At 46.0% G+C, this 21059-nt stretch overlaps 1 pseudogene; it reads left to right on the top strand.

The window, feature by feature from the left end:
• Positions 1 to 20608, top strand: part of LOC133384139 (deoxyribose-phosphate aldolase-like) — a 32153-nt pseudogene extending 11545 nt beyond the window's left edge.
• The last annotated feature ends 451 nt before the right edge of the window (positions 20609 to 21059 follow it).

Here is a 21059-nt window from a genome sequence, read left to right as displayed (position 1 = left end):
ATCTCAGAGAGGAGTTCAGGTCTCCTGCTCCCCTGGTGCATTCACTATAGCTGCCCAATTTTCCTGCTTTTTAAAGTTTGGTAGAGATATCTGTGGGCTATAGGTACATTCTTAAACCGCAAGGTTTTTTGCCTATTAGTGAATTTCCCTGCTTTTTAATCCGGGAGGTAAGAAATGGGATCCTGTGCAAGTTTGCTGAGAATGGATTGATCATTTGCATGCTTATTGAGATAAGTGGGATTTACACACACATACCAGGTAATCATGCTTAGGATAGGTGAAACTGACCACAGGGGATGGGGAAGGGAGGAGAGGGAGCCGGGAGGGGTGGAAAGGCAGAGGGGAGGACTGGGATGAGAGCAGGCAGGAGGGGGAGGGGAGCAGGCAGGAGGGGGAGGGGAGAAGAAGGACAGATGTGGTCGTTTGCATGTTTATTGATTATTGAGTTCAGTGGGATTTACTCCCGTGCAATCATGCTTAGGATAGGTAAAACTTACTGGGGGGAGGGACGGAGGGCTGGAGTGGGCAAGGAAGGTGAAAGAAGGAAGAGGGGAGGAGAAAGGGAGAGGAAAGGGGAAGGAGGGAAAAGGCGGGTCTGATCATTTGTATGATTATTGAGTTGAATCGGATATACTCCTATGCAATCATGATTAGGATAGGTAAAACTGACCAGGCTGGGCCTGCCAACCAAGACGTCTTCTGTATCTTTCACAGTTGGGCAGGGGGAAGGGAGAATTCTACCTTGTGGTTTTTCCCATTACAATGTTGCAAGAACACCGGCACTTGGCTGACTTTCTCTTCTCCTAAAGATACAGGATCAGTCTCAGGCCCTGAACCTGGCAAACCTACCTCCCACCCAAATTTAAAACAAAGCTGTCCCTGGCCACATCCACACCAGGCCTCTATTACACTTTGGACAATCATTATTTATTTATCTATTTATTTAGTGTATTTATATACCACCCCATAGCCGAAGCTCTCTGGGTGGTTTACAATAACTAAAAACATTAAAAACAAATATACAAATTTAAAAACACATATTTTAAAAACAATTTAAAACAATTTATCATGGCTTCTCTCAAAGCCGTGGCTCAAAGCCAATCATGGCTTCTCTCAAAGAATCCTGGGAAGTGTAGTTAGTGAAGGGTGCTGAGAGTTGCTAGGAGATGCCCTGTTTCTCTCACAGACCTTCAGTCAGAGTGGCTGACTGTTAAACCATTCTCTCAGGGGAATAGGAGTCTCCTCTCAGCACCCTTCACAAACTACACTTCCCAGGAGTCTTTGAGGGAAGCCATGACTGTCTCAAGTGAAATCAAGTCTGGTGTGGGTGTGGCCCTCTGATTAGCCAAGTGCAGCAGCTGTGAGGCTTTTGGAACACTGATAGTCGGTCCTTACTGAGCATGCCCCGCGTTATAATAGGCTTCCAGCCAAAATTAAAAATTAATTAAAAATCAACCAGAGATTTTTTTTAACTTTTAAACTGCAGTAGATGAAGGTCAGAGTATGGGGCAAGGTCAGTATTAGGATTACAGGTACTCTGTGAACATGGCTGATTTTTAATGAATGACAACAGATTATAACTCTCAGAGAAAAAAGTCCAAAAGAGCTCTGAGGTTTTTCTCTTTCTTTTTACACTTTGAACTGTCTATTCTCTCTGACTGTTTTGTGTATCGCCATGAAAATTGACAGGGTTGTTAAGCAAGTGTTTCTGAGTTCAGCCCTATAAGTTATGTAAGGTTTTGTTTTGAAATGAACTTATGGGAAGCATCAGAATGGCATGGGGGGTATTTTCCATTTAACATTGCGGAATGCGAAAAATCCCCGCTGACTATAGTATACAGCCACTCTCGTGGCTGTAACACACAGAGAAACTATACACCCTTCAGTGCACTGGAGGGTACCACCTTTTCCCCCCTTAAGACCAATAGGAATGGAACAATCCATCCCACACTCAACACCCTAGAAAAAGTTATTTGCTTACTTTGCAGTGTTTTTTCTTCTTGGTGCTACATGTCTATTCCCTGGCAGTGGCTGAGATCTTTGCCATTTCCCCTGCTATGCCAGGTTCTTGGGGTTTTAGCTCCTTCAGAGGACACCAGCAAAATGGAAAAGGACTGCCTTCAAGTTGATCCCAACTTATGGCGACCCTATGAATAGCGTTTCATGGTAAGAGGTATTCAGAGGGGGGTTACCATTGCCTCCCTCTGAGGCTAAGAGGCAGTGACTGGTCCAAGGTCATCCAGTGAGTTTCATGGCACTGTGTGGGGATTCAAACCCTGGTCTCCCAGGTCGTAGTCCAGCACCTTAACCTCTACACCACACTGGCTCTCATGCAGGGGAGACACCAGCAGTAGCAGCATTTTTCATAGAATGCAGAAAATGCAGCGTACTGTAATGTCATCCAGATAGGTGCCATTTGATCCTAATCCCCCGCTTTTTCACTTCCATCTAATCCCATATCTCACTCCAGCCCCCATGCCAGCCCCCAACCCTAAAATACCATGTACAACAAGGAGGAATCATATTTATGTTCTAAAAGTGGTTAAGGGAAAGTTTGCATACAGTTTGTTTGTTCGTTAGACTTATATCCCACCCTTTCTCCTAGTAGGAGCCAGAGCGTCAGTTTAGTAATTAACTTTTTTTTACAGTATTAGTATGAGAGAGATAAAAATGCTACCTAAAAATGTTAAGACTGACAAAAAAAAGAAAGCACTAAACTTCATTCAGAGAGGAATACAGTAAGGAATTTCCAAGTATAAGAAAAGGAAGGACAGACTATGAAGGATACTGCAGTCTATGCAAGTAAGCTGAGACTTCAGCCCTTAGACAGTTCTATTTATTTCCTGTTTCCTTTGTACAAAGCAGTATTGGGAAGAGGTGAGAATAGATTTGAACCAGCTCTTTCACAGCTCAGTCTTTCAGGCTGCAGTCCTAATATTCACTTACTTGGGAGTAAGTCCCTTTGAACTCAATGGTATTTATTTCTGAGCAGACATGCATAGGATTATGCTGTTATTAAACTGTACTGGCTCTTGTTGTTTTGGATGTAACTAATGTAAACAACAATAAAATGGTTACATGTTTGTGTGTTCGGATGTCCTATTCAAGTAATGTGCAACAATCTCTAATTCATTATAGAATAAATGTCTTATTCTTTATATGCAAAACTACAATTGGCAATTCAGTGATCTGACAGATTCAATGACAGAAGTGCAGAAACGTTTTTTAAGACTTTGGATGAATACTTAGTAATACCAATACACTTTCTGTCCTTTTTTAGTTGCTACTTTCTGGTGTCTCATGGTGGCAGAAGTGACATAAAAGGACACATTAATTCATCTAAACACAAAAAAGGTTCTTCAGCTATGCCCAACACACACCCTGTTTCAACTTACTTTGTGAAAGACAAGGATGAAGCAAAAAAAGTTGCTGCAGCTGAGGCAACATTAGCATTCCATGTTGTAAAACATCATCAGTCTTTTAATACAGCAAGTTGCATATACAGCATATTTGATGGTTCCAGAATTGCTGGTAAATTTGGCAGTTGTAAAACTGAAACAGAAGCCATTGTCTGTAATGTTTTGGCCCCTCATACTTTAGATATAATAAAGAAGGATTTAGAGAAAGTCTTATTTGTGGGCCTTTTCACTGATGCCAGCAACCACAACTATCACAAACTCTTCCCTATTGTGATACAATACTTTGATGTAGAGAAAGGAGTTCAAACAAAACTTGTTGAGCTGGAAGAACTTGAAAGTGAATGTTCTGAGACAGTTTTCAAATATATTATTTCAACTTTGGGAAAAATGGCGTAAGTTCAAAAATAATAGCATTTGGAAGAGACAATACAAACACAAATTTTGGGAGAGTTAATAGAAGCGAAGGGACCAACATTTTAACAAAGCTAAAACATCAACTGACTTCTAATCTGCTTGGTATTGGTTGTCTTGCGCATGTTCTGCACAACACAGTTCAAACTGCAGCAGATTGTCTAATGCTTGATGTTCAGTGTCTCATTGTTAAGATGTTCAGTTATTTTTGTATATATATCATTAGAGTTCATAGTCTAAAGGAATTTTGTGAATTTGTTAATATTACATACCATGATCTTTTAAGCCATTCTAAAACTAGACAGTTAACACTCTTTCCAGCTATAGAAAGAGTTTTGCTAATGTTTGAAGGACTGAAATCCTACTTCCTGTCTCAAAAGTCATGCCCTAAAGTTATCAAGGACTTTTTTGAGCATCCATTGGGTGAAGCATACTTATGGTTTATACATTCTCAAATGAGTCTATTCCAGAAAGGCATACTGAGGATTGACAAAGAAAAAAATTCAGTTGTTGAAGTAGCCACTGTTCTACAAGAAATTAGAGATTATCTGCAAGAGAGAAATAATACTTCTTTTTTGAGCCTTAAGGTAAAACAAATTTTAAGAAAGTCAAATGAATCTGAGGTACACATAAATGAGTTTAAGACAGAAGTAAACCAGTTCTATGAAAACTGTAGTAATTACTTGGACACATGATAGCTGCATGCTATCTGGACCCTGATGAATTAGGTTCTCCACCAAAGCTTCCATGTCCATCTAGTAATTTGCCCTACAACATTAGCTCAATATCTTCAAATGGCTGCATCCAGAATCTTAATTTAGGTCAAATTACTCCTTTGGGAAATTCCCCGATATGACAAGATAAAAACCCCAAGGGTATCACTCCAACACCGTTAGTTCCTCTGGCTCTATCAGCATCCCCAAAATCACTTATAGAGAGGGACCTAACAGCAGCAGGATCTCTTCCCTCTATAAATTTTATATCATGGAACATAGCGGGTTGGAAAAATAAACTGGTCGATCTAGAGTTTATTGCTTACCTTCAAACGTTTGACATCGTTTGCCTCCAAGAGACCTGGCTTCTTGATGCCAACTCCCTCTCCCTGGAGGGTTTTATGGTTTGGACTAAGCAGGCAAAGAGAACAGCAAACATGGGCCGTGGTAGTGGAGGTATAGCAACCATGATCGCTACCACCTTGGACATCTGTATTGCAGAGTTACCTGAACCAGTGCCTGACATTTGCCTGGCCCTTAAGCTAATAATTTCTGATTCCTTGTCCCTTATTTGTATAAATGTGTATTTCCCCCCTCTTCACCCCAACTTAGCAAAACAAGTTTGGTTGGATTTTAATGATTTTATAGATAATCTTACGAGCGTATATCCTTCAAGTCTTTTGCTTATTAGTGGTGATTTTAATGCTAGAATGGGAGCTAGTTATCCTAAAATCCATAATAGTCTCTGTTTCCCGTTGAGCGATCCAGCAATACCAACTCGGATATCGAGGGATAAAACTGTGAACAAAAATAGCCATGCCCTTTTTCAGTTGTTAATTAAACTACAATTATTTTGTTTTAATGGTACCCATTTAGACTCCTCTAAGGGCTATTTCACTTTTATTTCGGATAAGGGAGCCAGTGTGGTGGACTACATCCTGGGATCACCCCCCCTAGCAATCTTTGTTAAGGAGTTTTCAGTGGAGGATAGGATGGATAGTGACCACCTTCCCCTGAAATTATCTTTACATGGTCTTATTCACCATGTTAATCCATGTATAACAGCACCACTGACTAGTGATCTCCAATGGTGTAAGCGTCTTAGATGGTCTGTAATTATGGCATCTGATGTAAAACGTTTACTGAATTCATCAGCATTGACTGAACTTTGTCATTTGGCCCTTGCATCCCCTGAGACTATACATAGGACTTATGAGGATATCACCATTGCCCTCAAACCTTTGTTGGTATCAACAGTTAGAAATAGACCTTGAAAAGGCTATAACCTTTGGTATGATAAGGATTGTGAAACTAGCAAAAGAGATCTATATGCCCAGATTAGAGTTTTAAGACGTGAACACTCTGAAGCAGCTATGTCCCGTTTGCTTTCACTAAAAAAGCTGCACAAAAAGCTTCTAAATGAGAAAAAACGCACCTTTTTTGCTAATAGCTGGCGTGCATTGGGGTTGGCCGCCCTCCAAGGAAATGACTCAGAGTTTTGGAGACTGGTTCAGGGTGGCCTCACACAAAATTTTTCTGTTTCAGTTCCTCCGGTATCCTCGGAATCCTGGGTTTTGCATTTTCGTACAATTTTTGAGAATAAAGGCTCCACACCCCCTTTTATTAAGGAAGTCTCTATCTCCCTCCCCCCTTGGCCTACAGTTAACAGCGCAGATATAGAGGAATTAATATCCACTCTCCGCCCTGGGAAAGCTCCGGGGGGAGATATGATGCCCCCCGAATTATTTCTCACTGACCTTACTTGGTGGAGTCCAATTTTAGCTACACTTTTCTCTAAAATAAATGCCACTGGCAATATTCCCCTGGGGTGGCGCACTATAGTGGTGCCCATTTTTAAGAAAGGTGACCCTTCTGATCCATCCAACTACAGACCTATTAGCCTGCTAGATGTAGCATCTAAATTATATGGACGCTTCCTTTTAAACAAACTATTAGACTGGGATAATAAATACTCCCTTATTCATGTGGAGCAAGCAGGTTTTAGAAAAGGCAGAAACACCCTTGATCATGCCTTTGTCCTATATCACCTTATAAATAAGATCAAACTCAGGATGAGTAAGTCTCTCTATTTAGCATTTATTGATTTTTCCTCAGCTTTTGATTTAATTGACAGAGATTTATTGTGGTGTAAATTACATCAGGCTGGCATTGATAAGAGATTGCTGTGGTTAATTCAGTCCCTTCACCAAGAAAACCGGTTAAAGGTCCGCCCTGGCCTGAACGGAGTCCTTTCTTGTGAAATCCCGGTCGGAAGAGGCGTCAAACAAGGATGTATATTGGCCCCTTTCCTGTTCAATTTCTTTATTAATGACCTTATTCCCACAATGGCCTCTCCCGATTTCTTCCCCCCTTCAGTGGGAAGCAGGAAAATAGCATCTTTGCTTTATGCTGATGACCTGGTATTGCTGTCCCAAAATAAAATCAGGCTGAAAAGAATGTTGCAATGGCTAGAAGAATACTGTGAGGCCCAACATCTACATGTCAACTACTCCAAAACTAAAATAATGGTTTGTGGAAAATATAGTAGGTCAAAATCCATCTGGTCCTTAAATGGCCAACCCCTCGAACAGGTTAATACCTTTAAATATCTAGGCATTTGCTTTAATAACAAGCTCTGTTGGGGCCCTCACATGGCGATGACTAAGTTGATGGCCGCAAGGTCCAGTGGCCAGTTAAAGAAGTTTTTCTATTCACGTGGAGGCCAACTTATAAACCCAATGGTAAAAATTTATGCGGCCAAACTCCTCCCTAAAATCTTATACGGCGCAGAACTTTGGGGTCACTCAGAGAAAGCGAGTCTCGAAGTGCTCCAAAACACGTTTATGAAACAAATAATGGGCCTTCCAAAAAGTACCCCATCAGCCCATTTAAGAGCGGGACTTGGTCTTCCCTCTTTGGCAGCCAGGATTGACTTGGCCTTTTTGAGATATTGGAAAAGGATATCTTTCACAGATGATTCTCCCCTCACAAAACTCTGTTGGCTTGACGCTCAGGGGGTGGGTGACTGGGCCTCTAAATGTACTGAGTTATTAATATTTTACGATCTTACTTTAAGCAAATTGTCAAGTTTTAATCCTACTGATTTACGAAACTGGATTTTTAACCATGATGCATACCAAGATAGAGCATCAATTGTGGCAGCCTCTTTCTCTTCTTGGTTCCCACAAATTAAACTCAACCATGCCCCGGCTGCCTATTTTGCTACCTTGACTCGCGCTTCATTGCGCAGAGCCTTCACAGAGTTGAGGTTCCAAACCATGCCCACAGCTATCTTACAGGGCAGATATAAAGGTATTCCGCCCGCAGACGTCTCTGTATTTTTGGTTGCAAGGTCCCTGAGGACTTAGTTCATTATATGTTTTTATGCCCCTTATATCAACACCCTAGAGAAAAGTTTTTAGCCCCTTTTCTTAGTACCATCAGGGGGCCCTCCTATAAAAAACTATTAATGGATCTATTAATGGACAGTAACAACCAGACCACAATTGCAGTGGCTAACTTTGCCCTTGCTGCTAAAAGGCTCAGAGCAAAGTATGCAAATTCGTTATGTAATTAAATCAGAGATGCATTTCGGATCCAGGTTTTGAATTTTAATACTTTTATTGTCTTCTACTGACATAAACAAACAATGTTTGTCTGTTTCATTTTGTTACTTGTATGGTGCAACAGCCTATGGCTATATGCAAATAAAGTTATTGATTGATTGATACTTGGACACATGGACTGCCTGCTTTCATAACAGAACATTTTTTGTGGATGACTCCGAGCACAGTTCTAAATTGGGAAGATATATATAAAGCCTGTGAATTTATTTGCGAGTGAAGGGGCGAAATAAGACAAGGACAAATCAGCTTGGGTTGAACAAGGGCCACTTTATTAAACTATACAAAAACACCTTTTAAAGTGACCTGCAGAGGGAAACCTAGGTGCGGAACTATCTATAAGCAAGCATCTTGCCATACAGCTCACGGGCGACCAGCCCCTGCTTGGGACAAGGGCAAGCCCCATCTGCTTACCCCTTCTGCCAGCCACACCCAGTAGGTGAGTAGGAGGGCCTTCTAAGGTCACCACCCCCCGGGGCCGCACAACCCTCGGGTGGATGAGTTAAGTTGGCCCCAAAAGCAGCTCATATCCTCCCTCAAGCCGCAAAGCTCTGACAGACAGGCCTCTGGAACCGCCAATCACCTCCAAAGGTGCCTAAGGGGGCCATCGAGCTGTCCTTACCTATTTCCCTTTCCGCACCTTCCAACCACAAAAAGGGGACAAATCTCTATTTAGTCCCCTTTTACCCACTGCCGAGAAGCACCTCTCCCAGACACCTCTGCAGGTCTGCCAAAAAGATGTTACCTGCGTCAGACAGGTGAACGCCATCGGCCCTGTACAGTTTACCCATCCAATGCTGAATGCAGGGTGTGAAATAGCCAAACCCCCCTGCCTCAGAATAGCCAACCGAATTTGCCGGTTGACCTTCTTTCGTGCTTTGTCCATCCCTATTGGGCTCCAGACACCATGGCAAACCCTTCGCGGGAGTATGTCTGACCAAAGCAGACGTACCCAAGGCCGACATTGCCTTATTAACTGCATGCCATGCATGCCTGCCAAACTGAGGGCCATGCCCTTCCGTTGCCTCTTGAACTGCATGTCCGCACATGCCTGCCAAACTGAGGGCCATGCCCTTAAGTAACCGAGGCCATCGTTGCCTCCTGAACTGCATGTCCGCACATGCCTGCCAAACTGAGGGCCATGCCCTTCCATTGCCTCCTGAACTGCATGTCCACACATGCCTGCCAAACTGAGGACCATGCCCTTAGGTAACCGAGGCCATCGTTGCATCTCGAACTGCATGTCTGCTCATGCCCGCCACCTGAGGGCCTTGCCTCAAATACTGAGGTTATTCCCAACTTGGGGAATGACCACCACATGCGGAGATGTCCGCACTGAACCAAGCTGGAACAAAGTGGGTAGGAGCCCATCCCAAAGTATTCCTCGCCAGCCAAGCCACCACACTGCAGCCCATTGACTGAGGCCTAACTGTAAGCCCAGGATAGGGTGCGCAGCTGCTCCATCACTGTCCAGCAACATTGCCAGTCCATCAATGTTATACAGGTACAACTCCCTTCCATGGAGACATCTGATTGCTGGAGGGCCCATCGAGACAAATCTCCCTTGGATCCGGCCACCACCTCACCTATCCTAAAAGCTCCAAAAACCAGCATAAGGGCTGCCGCCTGGAATAGTCTGGCTTCATAGCTTGAGGAGCATACTGTTGTTCACTGGCCCACCATACTCAATAAAATGTCCTGTGAGAAAGGGCAATGGGGATCGAGAGTGGCAGGGTGTTCTCTAGCCCACCCAGCTAACATACGGCGGACTCTAAAGTCCCTGGAATAAGTGGGAAAATCATCAGCCTTTACCTCGAAGTGCTTGGACTGAAAGGCCCAGTCTCCAGCCATTCACTAGGCAATCCCAGCAGGTGACTCACTGAATAGGCCACTCTGGTGCATAGACCTTGCCAGCCCAGAAGTCCTGGGGAAAACCCCTCCTGCATTCTGATAGCTGTTGAGCATGCTGGGTCGACAGACTGGCTTATGGCCATCTTTGACTCTGCTCCCCAATCTCCCAATGTGCGGTTGCACAGCACAGCTGAACCGCTCCACCTGAGTCTACCTTACCATGCCCCGAAAGAAAACATTAAAATCTGGGCACTAGAGAACAAAGGAACAGACAAGGGCCATAACCCTACCGTTCCGAAATAGAAGGAAGTCACAGACCTGTCCCATGACCATGTTATCCCACTAAAATGGACGGGAGAGTTCCCAAGCCTCACTGCCTATAAGTCCAAGCCTGCAGCCAGCACAAAAACCCCGATGCATCCACAGACTTCCAGTTCTACCTCCCAGCCCTACCTAGAGATGCTATGGACCTTCAGCCTGCAGTTCAGAGGCTCTAGCCCTGAGCTATGTCACGTAATTCTACAGCAAGTTAGTTAGTTCTTCCCCAGGAGTGTGGGAAAACTAGACCAAATGATTTGGGCAAGAATATAAAATGTAACCTGCAGTTTGGCTCTAATTGCTTGATCAATATTTGATCACAACAAGCATTAAATTATTATACAGCCACAAACCTGAACCTGTAGTAAGGCTGTGGAAGCCCTGCTACGACCACCGGAAAAGACCTCTAATACCTGGAGGGCAGACAAGAAACACTTTCTTGGCCTAACTGGCATGAAGCCCTTACTGACTGACCACATGAGTATGATTGGTGGTGAATTAGGTGGTATGCCCAGGAAGGTTAACACCGGGCAGGATGGTCCATTGACACAGCCATTAAGATGAACCAGTTACATAGCCATTCCATAATCTGTGACATCAGGTGTTAACATGCATCCAAATTTTTTATCCTCTCGTCCCGACAGCCCCTTCAAGGAAGGAGCTGAAGTGCTCCGTGCGAGAATAGAGCAGCCTATATGTAATGCTCTACCGCATAGAATTGACTGAAAAGGCAAAAACCCAGCAGCTATAATTCCCCTTGTATCCCCACAGTAGATGAAAAAACAGATTAGATGTCATACTTTCCCATAGGCAGTGCATTAACTAACTGGTAGGAAGCCATTACTGATTGCCATTGCGTCTATGCCCAAGACAAATTTAAGAGTGCAGGCCCTTAAGGCAAGCCCCGAGACTACAATATGGGATCCAGAAACTGAAAGAAAACCCCATAACAAAACAAACCTCCCCAGGAACTGGGCAGTCTGCAAGCAAGGTCCCAGTAACAGGGAGGAACGCTTTCCTTGAGCAGCTACTGCTGGGTGCTTCTCCTCACTGCTGTGAGGGCCACTGGCCTCATATTTCCCTGTTTCACATAAAGAAAGGAAATCATTTATGAGTAAGCACACTTTCCCAGCCACCATTTTAGTGCAGCTAACCCAGTTCCCCAAAGCACAGATACTGGAGATATGGCGCTGCCACCCATATTTGGCCCACTGCAGCAGCCTCCCCATTGTAGGCTTCCAAACACCTATCATAATAGATGTCCAAAATGCAAAATTAACATCCTATATCCCTTTCTAGTAAATGATATCATAAATCCAAGAGCAGCAGATGCTGAGGATATGTTGCTGTCACCAATATGTGGCTGCACTATAGCAGGTTTTCCAACACATATCAAAATAGATGAGCCAATGCAACAGTTGCACACTATATGTAATTCCAGGTAATGATATCAGAAGTCCTAACTAAAATGTAATTTCAGGTAATGGTGTTTCGTTGTTGGTGCCACAATCCTCAGTAAAGGGGGGAAGAGTCTGCCTGGACCTTAAAAGGCAGCCCTATGTCAATAAGAGTCTAAGATCCTGTAATATGAGGGATCTCTATTAGACAAATCGGGCTTTCCTCTTTATTCCTATTCCCCAATCAATATGATTACCATCTGCTAAACTTTCCATTCCTAACTAAATTCAGGTAAATGCCTCTTCTGTCTCAGAGTGAACAAATAGCCTGAAATTAACACTTGGAATGCAAAAGGATCGCTCACTTAAGATTTAGACATTTTCTAGCAAACTGTTATCTCCGCCCTTATTATCATATAACTATGAAAGGCCCAAAGGCTAAAAAGGCTCACTAGGCCCCACCAATATACTAGTATGTAGTATAATAATCATATAATTAAGTACTTCAAACCTCATACATGCCTGGGCCTAGCAAAAAGTTGTACCTATGCCTGGGCCTAGCAAGAAGTCATAAGCCTCACGAAAGGGCTCTGCCATCACATCATGCATCCACCCTATAATAATATAATAAAGAACCAACCTGTGTATATCATCAGGGGGGGCTAAGCTGGATAACCTGCGGGGGTGGGCAATCCTCCCCCTATGTCTGGGCCTAGCAAGAAGTCATAAGCCTCATGAAAGGGCTCTGCCATCACATCATGCATCCACCCTGTAATAATATAATAAAGAACCAACCTGTGTATATCATCGGGGGGGCTAAGCTGAACCTGTTGGGGGGAGAGTGCTCAGAGGGAACTTAAACTAGAAGGATTAGATACAATTTCTTTTGTTCGTCCCTTTTATTCTGATTTATTTTTAATTTTCCTTTATGTGCATGAGTGTCTTTAACCAGTGTATTTTTTGTTTGTATAGCCAGTATAGTCTCATTTATTTTTAAACTTCCTGTGTCTTTCTTTTAACCAGCAGCAGCACTAACGTCGTGCTGCTCAATAAAAAGCCTCAATCAGCCCCTCCACAACTGCTAGGTGGGGGGGGTATCGGACGTGCCGCTGCTAGGCCCCACTACGAGGCCCACTGGTCAGGTCCCTTTACGAGGCCTGCCCCAGTCGCAGCCACGCTGCAACGCTACCACCCACAGCTGTTGGGGCTCCCAAAACCCCCTCTGGGGGTAACCAATTAGGCCTAATAGGCCCAACCAACGCCGACTGTCCTGCAGCTTTCTCTGCTATGTCCCTCATCGTCCTCTCGTCGCTCGTTGAAAGAGGAGGTAGGAGGGGCGGCCTGGCCTTAAATAGGCCCATGGCCCCTCCCCTCCCTGCCGCACGTCATGCACACATAATGCTGCGACACACGACGTTGCCCTTAATGAAGATGGCCGTGGCAGCATTGCTCCCTCCTTGCAACTATGCCCCGCTTATCCATGCTGCGCAGGTAAGTGGGGCTTCATATCTGAGAGAACTAATGTAGCAATTGATGATACGATTTTAATTAACCAGTATGTTCTTTTGAGAGGTCACTTAGAAATCAATCTCGAGAACAGAAACCAACCCCGCTCCGCACTCGGGACTTACCGGGTAGCGGGGCGGAGTTTGCGGCCCGGGGTGAATCCCGAGCCTCCACGATAAAGAGGGCAAGCTCGCCGGACTGGCTTATTTAGGCTCGCGCTGGCCGCCCACTCTCCCTCTTCTAATTTTGCGGCAGCAGCAGATCCCGCGCTTCTGGCGTCGTATGGGACGCCATCTTGGAGAGCTCTAGGCTGCAGTAGCGGGTGCCATTTTAAGGCGCACAAGGCTCCGGCGTTGTGGGCCTTCCGGACAGAAGGAGCTTGTTTGGCCACGCTCGCACCGCCAATCAGCTCCGCAGCAGCAGCGGCGCGTGAGCGCCGTCTTCAGGCGCAGCGGCGTGGCGGGCCTTCATCGCAGGACCCTTCGGCTCCACGGCGGCGGCAACCGCGGCGAGGCAGTGGCACAGTGGCACCCCGTTTCAGGCGTGGCAGCGCCAGTTTAAGCACTCATTCCCCCCCCAAGGCTTTTCGGGCCTGATACTGGGAGGGAGGAGGCGGGCACACACAATTAAATTCCTCCCTAGGATTTTTGCGAGTAGGCCTTTCAGCCTCGTGGAAGGGTGGTGGTTGGGCCCGATTCTGGGAGGGAGGGGGCGGGTACGTTTCCCCCCTCATTCCAAGGCATTTCAGAGGAAGCCCATTCGGCCTTACGGGAGGCTGGTGCTCGGGCCCATGGAGGGAGGAGGCAGGAGTACATTTATCCCCACTCACCCAGGCCTTACTAGGGGCAAGTGGACAGACCTGGTCCATATAGGCTTGCATACAAGGAGGGTTTTTGATCTGCTGGTTGGGCCCTCGGGTTCAATCCTGGTCATGGCATCTAAAAAGGGTCAAGGCGGGCCTAAGGGAAAAGGGAGGGCACCCAAATTAGGCCGGGGGTCTTTCCTTCCTGGGGTCTCTGGGGCGGGGGATGGCAAATCACCATGGGTGCCTGTCCTGGCTTGTCTCGCGGCCCTGGAGGGATCTTCCTCCCAACAATCTCAACCCACTCAGCTGGTTGCTGCCGTGGCAGGCAAGCCCCCAGTGAAGCGCACCAGGGGGCAGGCACGAGGGGCGTCCGGTATAGTGCAAGCCTCATCCGGGGTTAACCAGTCCAACGCAGCCACAGGTCTGTCTTCATCTGTTTCTAATCAGTCAACGTTGGACTTCATTTTAGCTCATTTGGATGCCCTTGAGGCGGGTCCCAGCAGGTCGGTTGGAGAAACTCTCACCCAGGACCGGCGTGCCACTACTACTCAGCAGTCGTCTCTGGATACTGTGTCAGAGGGGAAATCAGGTGAATACACAGTGACTGGCTCGCCAGGGCCAGGGCCTGTGTGGGGCTGGCCCCCATGGGGGTACCCATATTGGGGGCCTGGGCAGGTTTGGCCTTTCTCTCCTCCACACGGCACTGAGACTGACAACCAGGCAACACTTCCAGCTGCCGAGGCAGGTGACATACAGCTACTACAACCCTCGGCGCTTGAGGCCTGCGACCATGTTTGGGCATCTTCCCGAACAGGAACCGCGGTTGAGGCAGCCATTTCCTCCCAGCCTGCTGCTTCTTCGGGGGTTTCGGCGGTTCACCAGGGCGTTAGTTTCCCCCTAGGGCATATTAAAGAAGGTGCCATCCCTTTTGGAGAGACTTCTGCTCCTTTAGGTTTCCATTTGCTTCCAGCAACTAAGGAAAAAAATTTGGAATGGGGAATACATTGACTTGTTTTCCCTGTTGTACAGGGAGCCGCTTAAGAGGGACAGGGAAAAAGGGGATGAGAAGGAAGTAAAGAGGCCCAAGAGGCGCCGGATTGAGTGCACTTGGGGTAACTGGCTCCCTGACTACTTTACGTACATAGGGGTGATCATGCAAAAACAGCCACAGCGCAGTTTGGTCCTGATTAAGTATCTGGATATCATCTACTGGGGCTATACGGAGTTCATGGGGTCGGCGTGGCTCTCTTATGATGAGGCTTTTTGTATGAGGGCAGCCTATGACGCATCCTCGCCATGGGACAGGAAGGAGGCTGAACTGTGGTTACAGTTCATGTCTCATTCACAGCCGGTGGCTGGGGATAGGACTGATAGTGGCTACCTCATGGCTAGGCAATTGGCACCAGCTCCCTCCTGCGCGCCAGCTGGGCAGGGGGTTCAACCCCGCCTGCTCTGCTGGGAGTTTAGCTCCCGTGGCTTCTGTGGCAGGAACTCTTGCTGGTATAGGCATGAATGTACACTCTGCGGTGGTCAACATGCACCCGCTGCCTGCCCTAGGAACTGGCCTTATTGAGGTGGCAATAGGGACTTCCACGGACAACGGAAGCAAGGACCCCTGGGTGCAACTCAAGGAAAAGGACCCCAGCCTTTTCTTCCCCTCCCGCCACGTCTCTTAGGGTTTCACCACTGGGCATTGTGCCTAAGAAGACACTGGGAGAGTTCCGCCTCATTCACCACCTCTCCTATCCGCATGGGCAGTTGGTTAACGATTTTATTCCACCTCACTTATGTTCGGTACGCTACACTTCTTTTGACTGTGCAGTGAGCATGGTTAGGAGCTGTGGTGTGGGTGCCCTCATGGGGAAGTGTGACATAAAATCTGCATTCTGCCTCCTCCTCATCCATACTGGAGATTTTGATCTATTGGGGTTCACTTTTGTGGATCACTATTATGTGGATCGTGCATTGCCCATGGGCTGCTCTATTTCAGGAGCAGTATTCGAGCTTTTTAGCTCTTTCCTGGAGTGGACAGTGAGGAGGCGGTCTGGATCACGTTCTGTTGTCCACTATTTGGATGATTTTTTATTTGCTGGATGGGCGCACACGAGGGAGTGCAAGGATCTTATGGAGCTATCAAGGGAACTTGGAGTCCCACTGGCAGGGGAAAAAACGGAAGGCCCGTCCCCTATTATCACATTCCTGGGGATCGAAATAGATACGTTGGCCCAGTCCTGTAGGCTCCCACTTGCCAAATTACAGTTGCTGCGAGAGAAGATATCTTACGTTTGGTTTTCCAGGAGGGTAACCCTGCGCACCCTGCAGGAACTGGCGGGTTCACTGAACTTCGCCTGCAGGGTGGTTGCACCGGGTCGTGCTTTCTTGAGATGAGTCTATGACGCTATGTCAGGTTTGTCCCATCCACATTATCATATCAGGCTTTCGGGTGCACTCAAAGATGATCTGTCGGTCTGGGCTAAGTTCTTACAGGAATTCAACGGGATTTCTTTTTGCCTCCTGAAGGCAGAACTCCAGGTTCACTCCGATGACTCGGGGGCATTTGGTTTCGGTGTCATTCTTAATGACTCATGGAGCCATGGTAGCTGGCCGCAGACCTGGGTTCAGGAAGGCTGGATTAGAGATTTGACTCTCCTGGAATTTTTTCCAATAGTGGTGGCAGTGCATCTTTGGCCAGACAGGCTGTGCGATTCCACAGTCCACTTTTGGTGTGACAACCTGTCCACGGTGCACGTTATTAACTACTTGTCATCAAAGAACACCCGAGTCATGCACCTAGTACGGGCCTTCATTTTACAATGTCTCCAGTTTAACATTCTGTTTTGATAACAGTATTGCTGATGCTCTGTCATGGAACCAGATGGAGAGATTTCGCCACCTGGCGCCATGGGCCAAGGCTCAGCCGGACGTGGTCCCACCAGATCTATGGGAGATTGGCAGCTTGAGTCGGAGAGGGCGATAAGCTTGTCCATTGTGCCCAGTACTATGGCCAGCTACCAGAGAGCAGGTAGGGAGCTATTGGCTTTCAGGGCAGAAAGGGGCTACATACAGCAGTGGCCCATTCCAGTGGACCACCTCATAGAGTTTTGTGTGGAAGGCAGGAGGAAGGGCCTTGCTGTCAAGACTATTAGAGGTAAGCTCTCTGGCCTATCCTTTTTGGCCAATTCGCGCGGTTTACAGGACTTTTCGGATGACTTCCGACTCCGTAAGATGTTGGAAGGCTGGGCACGGGAACACCCCGCCAATTCAGATTCTCGCTCCCCTATGCACCCAGAAATTTTATTAGGACTCCTGCTACAATTGAAGTATTTATGTTCCTCATCTTTTGAGGTACTGCTTTTTCATGCGGCCGCACTTACACTGTTTTTTGGAACTTTTAGGATCAGTGAGGTAATGGCAGGGTCCAAGGCTGACATCTCTTCCCTTGCCGTTTTGCTGTCTGACTTTAGTTGGAGGGGGGGACAGGCCGCCCTGCAGTTGTGCTGGTCAAAGACTGATCAGCGCAGGAGGGGACGTGTGGTTCTGCTTTCCCCCTCACAGCTGCACGAGATTTGCCCTGTGGCTGCTTTTAAAAAAATTTTGGCAGTCCGGGGACAACAGCCTGGATACTTGTTTATACATAAGGATGGCCAACCCCTTTCTAGATTTCAGTTTTGGGCGGTTACCAGGACAGCCCTTGGTAATATGGGACTGGACCCCAAGTTTTTTGGGACACACTCTTTCCGCATTGGAGCAGCATCTACGGCCACCTCTTTGGGCTTCTCCCAAGAGTGGTTACAATCTCTGGGCAGATGGCGTTCTACGGCCTATAGGTCTTATATTCGACCTTTCCAAGGGGTTCAGAAAACCAGTTTGTGACTTGTTATTTGTCACTGTTATGAGTTTCCATTGTTTGTTTCGACAGGCCGCTGGAAGGGAGACGAAAGAGTGCACATCCTCCTCTGCGGCCATAGTATGGTCTTTTGGGCAGGCCACAGGGCGGCGAACTCGCATTTTGGCATGCAGCTTGGGCTTAGCCGGTGGGCTACTGTACAATGGCTGGGCCACCACGGGATGCGCTGGGACGGGTTCCTTCCTACGCTTTTCCAGATGGCAGTGGTTCGGGATGCACCACAGTTTTTGATCATTCACCTCGGTGGAAATGACCTTGGCATGCTGAAGGGCAGAGCCCTTATTGAGCAGGTGTGTGCTGACTTTCGGGCCATCATGCAGCGGTGGCCGGGGGTGCACTTGATTTGGTCCGATATTTTACCCCGTAGACACTGGAATTGTATGGGTGACCATAGGGGGATAAATAGGACCCCCCAAAAAGTGAATAGGCAGCTCCGTCTTGCTCTATTGGACTCTGGTGGTTTTGTCATTCACCACCCTGAGATAAGACGCAGTAGGGTAGAACTATATCAGTCAGATGGAGTTCATATGTCCGATGTAGGTAACAATATCCTTTTAGAAGACCTGCAGAGGGGCGTGAAGGACATCTTGTTTGGATGTGGGGAAAAGGGTGACTAAACAGAGGTTTGTCCCCTTTCTGTGGCGAGGAAGTGCGGGAAAGGTTAAAGGTGAAGGGCAGCTAGGTGACACCTTTAGGCACCTTTGGAGATGATAGGTGGTTCCGGAGGCCTGCAGCTCCGGGTTATACGGCCCGAGGGCAGGATACGGGTCACCTTTGGGGCCAACAGGTCTCATCCACTCGGAGTTTCAGGGCACCAGGGGGCGGTGACGCAGGTTGGCCTCCCTATGCACAATTGGAGTGTGGTCGGGGCAAGGGGTTGACAGATTGGCACCCCCTTGCCCGGCAGGGGTTTGGGTCACCCCAATAGCTGCAAGCAGGCTTTGCCTGACTCATCAGGCGAATCCCACACTTATGTTCCCCTCTGCAGGTTCATTATCATAATATGAATTTGGTTTAATAAAGTGGCCCGTTATTTAACCCATCATATTGTGTCTGCGTCTTATTTCACCCCTGGGTCGCAATTAATGGCACATGAAAAATGGGTGAAGTTTTTCAACTCATGTGTTAGTTCAGAACAATCCAGTGAATTCCTAAAAATAGCTCAGTATTATTTTGCTATCCCCAGTACCAATGCTAATGTTGAAAGGATTTTTTCACTTATGAATGCTCAATAGACAGATGAACGAAATAGGTTGCAGGTACACATAGTACGATCTATACTTCTTTTGCAGTACAACTTTGGTGATTTCAGTTGTTGTGACTTTTATGATTATATCATTAAAATGCTAGCAATACAACATGGTGTGTCATCCTCAACCAAGTATGACTGGTACAGCAAAAAACAAAAAGTTGATGAAGGAACTAGTCAAGAAGGTTAAACTAGAAAATCTTATAATCTACCTAAGCATGCTCTGTATATTACTGTAACTGGCTGTTCAGAAAATATAAAGTTTGATTGACAAAAAGTCAGTGTGGTTTGGGGGCATATGTTCCAAAGCTCCAAAATTTTTGTTTTATGCTGGATTTTTATACTGCCACTCTGACTCATTTTAGGTTTGTTTCTATTTTGTGTTTTTATTATGCTTTATATTGATTGTGTAGTTTTATTGTTTTTATTATATTTGTGAGCTGTCCTGAGCTCTGTTTTTAACAGTGGAAGGGCAGGATATAAATCTTCTTAATCAATAAATAAATATTCCATAGTGTTGGAAACTAGAGTCTAGGCATTTAAGGCTGAAAATGTAAGTTTAAAAAAAAAAGATTTCTCACATTTTCCCTCAGTTTTTGGTGGTCCAGTCATTTTGTTTTTGTACCAGGCACTCCAAACATTAATATGCAAATAATTTGCATAATATGCAAATTAACCTGCCCAGATTTGTGGAACTGGAATATGGCAACCCTAATTAGAGAGGCTCTGCTGCAAGCTGTGAGAATGTCTGATAAAGGCATTGCTACTCCTGTTGTTTGGGTCTTTCCAGCTAGAGTAGCTGATGCAGTGAAGGCACTCAGGGCTGCTGGCTGTGATATCCAAAAAGCTGCAGTGGCAACTGGATTTCCAGCCGGATAGATGGCTCTGAAGACCTGATTAGAGGAGATTCGGATAGCTGGAAGATGGTGCCAGAGAGATTGGCATTATCATTACTGGAACCTTTGTCCTGAGTGGCCAGTGGGAATGCATCCATTCCATCAGGCCTCTAGAGAAGCTCATATGAAAACTATATTGGAGACAAGAGAGCTGGGGTCACTTACTAATATCTACAAATTCACTTCACTTTTCTAGCCATGATGTCAGGTTCTGATTTTATGAAGACTTCCACAGGAAAAGAAGCTGCTAATACCACCTTTCCAGTAGGATTGTTCATGGTGAAAGCTGATAGTGATTTATAGAGGGTTAAAAGGTCGGGCTTAAGCCCGCAGGAGGCATTTGTACCATCAAAGATGCTCTGATCTGACTCTTACTGATGAAGGAAGAACTGGGGGATGCATAGCTAAAACTAGGAACCTTTTGCCTAGGTGCCAGTACCTTGCTGAAAGATATTACTAGATATTTACCACCACATGACTGGCAAGTACACAGCTTACTATGGCCTGACTTAGCCCAGGGACTAATTTCTGATGCCCAAGACAGAGGAAGAAAAAGAAGACACCTGGGAAACAGATTAAGCAAATTGTGTCCTTGAATTGTTTCTTGCAACCAAACCCAAAAAGTGCTTATGAAAGTATTAAAGGGCTGATGATTCTATTTCATGTTTACATTGTTTTTAATGAGCAGCCCAATTTCTAAGGGTAAATATGAAAAGCACTGGATTTTAGAGATTTGCACTGTTCATTTTGGTGCATCTCTTTCCTGTGTGCATTATTGCAACATTAATCCCAGTAAAACTGAACAAATGATTGTTTTAACTGAGTTTTGCATTTGTGTTTTACCTTTGTGGGCTACCTTAGGGACCTTTGGGGCCAAAAGGCAGCACTGAAGTAAATTCTAACACACAACATTACATATTTATAAGTAATTGGTGGCCAGGAATTGAGAATATAACATTCATGT

Source organism: Rhineura floridana, chromosome 4 (assembly GCF_030035675.1).
Source record: "Rhineura floridana isolate rRhiFlo1 chromosome 4, rRhiFlo1.hap2, whole genome shotgun sequence".
Taxonomy (NCBI): Eukaryota; Metazoa; Chordata; class Lepidosauria; order Squamata; family Rhineuridae; genus Rhineura; species Rhineura floridana.
The sequence above is the reverse complement of the archived record's forward strand: the minus strand, read 5'-3'. Positions and strand labels throughout refer to the sequence as shown.